The sequence below is a fragment of the Schistocerca americana genome, chromosome 1 (assembly GCF_021461395.2).
Source record: "Schistocerca americana isolate TAMUIC-IGC-003095 chromosome 1, iqSchAmer2.1, whole genome shotgun sequence".
Lineage (NCBI taxonomy): Eukaryota > Metazoa > Arthropoda > Insecta > Orthoptera > Acrididae > Schistocerca > Schistocerca americana.
The window spans coordinates 1193059933-1193067175 of NC_060119.1; the positions used below are offsets into that span (position 1 = coordinate 1193059933).

Consider the following 7243-nt stretch of genomic DNA (forward strand, 5'->3'; position numbering starts at 1 on the left):
AATCCCAAGGTCCATGGCTTCCGATGTGATAGTGAAGTGGATACGTGAAAGGACACATACAGCACAAAAGCGTACAAGCCGACCTCGTCTGTTGACTGACTGAGACCGTCAACAGTTGAAGAGGGTTGTAATGTGTAATAGGCAGATATTTATCCTGACCATCACACAGGAATTCCAAACTGCATCATGTTGCACTGCAAGTGCTATGACAGTTAGGTAGGAGGTGAGAAAACCTGGATTTCATGGTCGAGCGACTGCTCATAAGCCAAACATCGCGCAGGTAAACGACAAAAACGACGCCTCCCTTGGTGTAAGGAGTGTGAACATTGGCCGATTGAACAGTGGAAAAACATTGCGTGGATTGACGAAACACGGTACACCACGTGCAATCCCATGACAGGGTGTGGGTATGGCGAATGCATGGTGAACATCTGCCAGCGTGGGTAGTGCCAACAGTAAAATTCGGAAGCGTTGGTGTTGTGGTGTGGCCGTATTTTTCACGGAGGGGGCTCGCACCAGTTGTTATTTTGCGTGGCACTATCGCAGCACAGGTCTACACTGATGTTTTAAGCATCTTCTTGCTTCCCACTGTTGAAGAGCAATTCGCGGATGGCGATTGCATCTTTCAGCACGATCGAGCGCCTCTTCATAATGCATGGCGTGTGATGGAGTGATTACACGACAATAACATCCTTGTAATGGACTGGCCTGCCCAGAGTCTGATCTGAGTCCTATGGAACACCTTTGGGATGTTTTGGAACGCCGACTTCGTGCCAGGCCTCACCGACTGATATCGATACCTCCCCTCAGTGCAGGACTCCGAGAGGAATGGGCTGTCATTCCCCAAGAAACCTTCCAGTACATGATTGAACGTATGCCTTCGAAAGTGGAGCTGTCATTAAGGCTAAGGGTGAGCCGACACAATACTGAATTCCAGAATTACCGATGGAGTGCGTCACGAACTTGTAAGTCATTTTCAGCCAGTTGTGCGGACACTTTTGATCATATAGTGTAGCTCAATTAAGCTTTGCTTCTTTCCCACTCTATCTCACCAGCCATTCAGGGAAAGGTACTGAAATGATAGGAAAAAATTGTGCCAGACGTGCAGTAAAATGTTATGTAACCTTGAGTTGCAGACAAATGCCCTGTATTTAATTACCATAATATTCAAATGATATGTAGCAATGTTGTCAGCTTACGTTATTTCTACAGAAGTAATTGTGTGCACAAATATTCCTCTGTATTTCATCAGCATGTAATTAAAATACACATTACGTCAGTTTGCATTATACACATAAAAATAAAAGATATTTACACATTAATACCTCTCCGTTTAATAATCACAAAACCATCATGATGCTTTAAAATGGTTCCAGACTGCAATATTTTAGGGGAAGTCAAATATATTTATATAAAATGGTGTTCACAACCATCGCCCATCTCCCCCAGAAACACACACACTCACATGGAATACACAGACGCACACATAAACACATGCAGATTCTGTTAGGTGAGCGCAATGATTGTCATGTGACTTGGTACATTTACTCCGAGAGCAAGACCGAATTCCAACCACAATGCCATATTTAATAAACTGAATTAAGGAGACTTCACATTGCGTTCGATAATTATGTAGTTGTAGAAATGACAATTTTAGATGCTTCGAAGATACGGCTTGTAGATTTTCTTTGTTATTATAGATTGAAGGAATTTGAACCAATGAATGTTAAAATGTTTATAATGTGCTGCACAGGCCCGCATGAACCATAGACCTTGCCGTTGGTGGGAAGGCTTGCGTGCCTCAGCGGCACAGATAGCCGTACCGTAGGTGCAACCACAACGGAGGGGTATCTGTTGAGAGGCCAGACAAACGTATGGTTCCTGAAGAGGGGCAGCAGCCTTTTCAGTAGTTGCAGGGGCAACAGTCTGAATGATTGACTGATCTGGCCTTGTAACCTTGTAACATTAACCAAAACGGCCGAGCTGTGCTGGTATTGCGAACGGCTGAAAGCATGGCGAAACTACGGCCGTAATTTTTTCCGTCGGCATGCAGCTTTACTGTATGGATAAATGATGATGGCGTCCTCTTGGGTAAAATATTTCGGAGGTAAAATAGTCCCCCATTCGGATCGCCTGGCGGGGACTACTCAGGAGGACGACGTTATCAGGAGAAAGAAAACTGGCGTTGTACGGATCGGAGCGTGGAATGTCAGATCCCTTAATCACGCAGGTAGATTAGAAAATTTGAAAAGGGAAATGGGTAGATTAAAGTTAGATATAGTGGGAATTAGCGAAGTTCGGTGGCAGGAGGAACAAAACTTTTGGTCAGGTGAATACAGGGTCATAAACACAAAATCAAATAGGGGTAATGCAGGAGTAGGTTTAATAATGAATAAAAAATAGGAGTGAGGGTAAGCTACTACAAACAGCATAGTGAACGCATTATTGTGGCCAAGATAGACACGAAGCCCACGCCTACAACAGTAGTACAAGTCTATAAGCCAACTTGCTCTGCAGATGACGAAGAAATTGAAGAAATGTATGATGAGATAAAATAAATTATTCAGATAGTGAAGGGAGACGAAAATTTAATAGTCATGGGTGACTGGAATTCGATAGTTGGAAAAGTAAGAGAAGGAAACGTAGTAGGTGAATATGGATTGAGGGGAAGAAATGAAAATGGTTCAAATGGCTCTGAGCGCTACGCGACTTAACTTCTGAGGTCATCAGTCACCTAGAACTTAGAACTAATTAAACCTAACTAACCTAAGGACATCACAGACATCCATGCCCGAGGCAGGATTCTAACCTGCGACCGTAGCGGTCGCTCGGCTCCAGACTGTAGCGCCCAGAACCGCACGGCCACGCCAGCCGGCGGAAGAAATGAAAGAGGAAGCCGCTTGGTAGAATTTTGCACAGAGCACAACTTAATCATAGCTAACACTTGGTTCAATAATCATAGAAGGAGTTTGTATACATGGAAGAAACCTTGAGATACTGACAGGTTTCATATAGATTATATAATGGTAAAACAGAGATTTAGGAACCAGGTTTTAAATTGTAAGACATTTCCAGGGGCAGATGTGGACTCGGACCACAATCTATTGGTTATGAACTGTAGATTAAAACTGAAGAAACTGCAAAAAGTTGGGAATTTGAGGAGATGGGACCTGGATAAACTGAAAGAACCAGAAGTTGTAAAGAGTTTCAGGAAGAACATAAAGGAACAATTGACAAAAATGGGGGAAAGAAATACAGTAGAAGAAGAATGGATAGCTTTGAGGGATGAAGTGGTGAAGGCAGCACAGGTTCAAGTAGGTAAAAAGACGAGGGCTAGTAGAAATCCTTGGGTGACAGAAGAAATTCTGAATTTAATTGATGAAAGGAGAAAATATAAAAATGCAGTAAATGAAGCAGGCAAAAAGGAATACAAACGTCTCAAAAATGAGATCGACAGGAAGTGCAAACTGGCTGAGCAGGCATGACTAGAGGACAAATGTAAGGATGTAGAGGCTTACCTCACTAGGGGTTAGATAGATACTGCCGACAGGAAAATTAAAGAGACCATTGGAGAAAAGAGAACCTCTTGTATGAATATCAAGGACTCCGATGGAAACCCAGTTCTATGCAAAGAAGGGAAAGCAAAAAGGTGGAAGGAGCATATAGAGGGACTATACAAGGGCGATGTTCTTGAGGACAGTATTATGGAAATGGGAGAGGATGTAGATAAAGATGAAATGAGAGATATGATACAGCGTGAAGAATTTGATAGAGCACTTAAAGACCTAAGTCGAAACAAGGCCCTGGGAGTAAAACAACATTCCATTAGAACTACTGACAGCCTTGGGAGAGCCAGTCCTGACAACGCTCTACCATCTGGTGAGCAAAATGTATGAGACAGGCGAAATACCCTCAGACTTCAAGAAGAATATAATAATTCCAATCCTAAAGAAAGCAGTCGTTGACAGATGTGAAAATTACCGAACTATCAGTTGAATAAGTCACGGCTGCAAAATACTAACGCGAATTCTTTACAGACGAATGGAAAATCTAGTAGAAGCCAACCTTTGGGAAGATCAGTTTGGATTCCGTAGAAATATTGGAACACGTGAGGCAATACTGACCCTACGATGTATCTTAGAAGCTAGATTAAGAAAAGGCAAACCTACGTTTCTATCATTTGTAGACTTGGAGAAAGCTTTTGACAATGTTGACTGGAATAATCTCTTTCAAATTCTGAAGGTGGCAGGGGTAAAATACAGGGAGCGAAAGGCTGTTTACAATTTATACAGAAACCAGATGGCAGTTATAAGAGTCGAGGGGCATGAAAGGGAAGCAGTGGTTGGCAAGGGCGTGAGACAGGGTTGTAGCCTCTCCCCGATGTTATTCAATCTGTATATTGAGCAAGCAGTAATGGAAACAAAAGAAAAATTCGGAGTAGGTATTAAAATCCATGGAGAAGAAATAAAAACTTTGAGGTTCGCCGATGACATTGTAATTCTGTCGGAGACAGCAAAGGAGTTGGAGGAGCAGTTGAACGGAATGGACTGTGTCTTGAAGGGAGGATATAAGATGAACATCAACAAAAGAAAAACGAGGATAATGGAATGTAGTCGAATTAAGTCGGGCGATGCTGAGGGAATTAGATTAGGAAATGTGACACTTAAAGTAGTAAAAGAGGTTTGCTATTTGGGGAGCAAAGTAACTGATGATGGTCGAAGTAGAGAGGATATAAAATGTAGACTGGCAATAGCTAGGAAAGCGTTTCTAAAGAAGAAAAATTTATTAACGTCGAGTATAGATGTAGAGTAGTAAGTCTTTTCTGAAAGTATTTGTATGGAGTGTAGCCATGTATGGAAGTGGAACATGGACGATAAATAGTTTGGACAAGAAGAGAATAGAAGCCTTTGAAATGTGGTGCTACAGAAGAATGCTGAAGATTAAATGGGTAGATCACGTAACTAATGCAGAAGTATTGTATAGGGTTGGGGAGAAGAGGAGTTTGTGGCACAACTTGACAAGAAGGAGGGATCGGTTGGTAGGATATGTTCTGAGGCATCAAGGGATCACAAATTTAGTATTGGAGGGAAGCGTGGAGGGTAAAAATAGTAGAGGGAGACCAAGAGATGAGTACACTAAACAGATTCAGAAGGATGTAGGCTGCAGTACGTATTGGGAGATGAAGAAGCTTGCATAGGGTAGAGTAGCATGGAGAACTGCATCAAACCAGTCTCAGGATTGAAGACCACAACAACAACAATGTGCTGCACAGACACTGGTAGTCTAATACCATGCGGTGGTATATACAGATGACAGTATATCGCCTACACGAGTATGCAGGGGCAATGCACTGATGCAGGTGTTATTTTTACTCCGGTGATTCACGCGATAAGTTTACCGATGTGATTGTGGCTGCAAATCACTAATTAACAGACTTTGAACGCGGAATGGTAGTTGGATCTATATGTAAGGGACACTGTAATTCGGAAATCGCCAGGGAACTCAATATTCCGAGATCCACAGTGTCAACAGTCTGCCAAAAATGCTAAATTTCAGGCATTAACTCTCACCACGGACAATGCACTGGACGGCGACCTTTACTAACGGACCGAGAGCAGCGGCGTTTGCATAGAGTTGACCGTGCTAACAGACTAACAACACTGCACGACGTAATCGCAGAAATCAAGTGGAACTTACGACGAACATTTCCGTCGGAACAGGACTGCGAAGTTTTGGGTTAATGGGCTATGGCAGCAGACGACCGACGCGTTTTGCTTTGCTAGCAGAACGCCGTCCTTTGTAGCGTTCGTGAGCTTACCGGTTGGGCTCTAGACAACTGAAAAACGGTGGCCTGGTGAGATGAATCCAGATTTCAGCTGTTAAGAACTGAACGTAGGCTTAGAGTATGGCGCAGACTCTATGAAGACATGGACCCAGTTTGTCAACAAGTCACTACCCAAACTGGTGGTGACTTCACAATGGTGCAAGCTATGTTTACATGGAATGAACTGGGTCCTCTGGGTGTTGGGCCACTTGGAGTCCATTTTCACCTATTCGAGTACGTCATTTCCCAAATTAGAATTTTTTCCAATGACAACACGCCTTGTCACCGGTGTACAATTGTTCGCAACTGGTTTGAAGAGTATTGAAGAGTTACTGGTTTGACCACACTCCTTCCGAACAGGCTATGAAGGCCCATTGCTCCTGACCGACCGTTGTGTCATCCTCAGCTCTTAGGCGTCAAAAAAATGGTTCAAATGGCTCTGAGCACTATGGGACTCAACTGCTGAGGTCATTGGTCCCCTAGAACTTAGAACTAGTTAAACCTAAGTAACCTAAGGACATCACAAACATCCATGCCCGAGGCAGGATTCGAACCTGCGACCGTAGCGGTCTTGCGGTTCCAGACTGCAGCGCCTTTAACCGCACGGCAACTTCGGCCGGCTCTTAGGCGTCACTGAATGCAGATGCGGAGGGGCATGTGGTCAGCACACCGATCTGCCTTCCGTGTGTCAGTTTCCGGGCCCGGAGCCACTACTTCTCAATCAAGCAGCTCCCAGTTTGCCTCACAAGGGCTGAGTGCAGCCCGCTGACCAACAGCGCTCGGATGAGCGGATGGTCACCCATCCAAATCCAGCCCGACAGCGCTTAACTTCGGTGATCCGACGGGAACCGGTGTTACCACTGCGGAAAGGCCGTTGGCATATGTCATGTAAACGACAGAAAATATATATGATGATGAAATAGTTAATAGGTGAAAGTCCAGATTTAATCGTCCAAAGGGCACAATACCGGCAAGCGACCATGTAGCCATCATCATGTGCTGACGAACTGATGTCCTAGGAGTTGGAGCAGAGCTTATATCACCTACCCCCCCTCCCCCTAACCCCCTCATCCTGACACCATGACGCTCAGACCAAGGTTCGCTCCCAGAATCGCATTTCGCAGTCACTGAGTCATTTCTTTGTGGGATATTTCCTTCCTCTTCTTAATGAGACTCATTGTGCTTTCCCACAAATTGATAAGGGTGTAGCCACTGTAAGGACTGATCAGCAATTGCTTTACTCTGATCTCTAAAGATTCTTTAATGGAACATTCCCAGAAGTTAGACTACGTCAGAAGATTAATATGGTCGGAATCCATTCCGTGCAGTTCCAGTAGGCAATATTCCACGGATGCCAAGACGTTAGACTACTGTAGTTGCTGTGCTGTAGGTATTTTAATGATCTTCGACAGTACGCAC

At 43.9% G+C, this 7243-nt stretch overlaps 1 pseudogene; it reads right to left on the bottom strand.

Moving 5' to 3' along the window:
• Positions 1–6591: 6591 nt before the first annotated feature.
• On the bottom strand, positions 6592–6703 carry LOC124555976 (annotated as a pseudogene).
• Between the last annotated feature and the right edge of the window lie 540 nt (positions 6704–7243).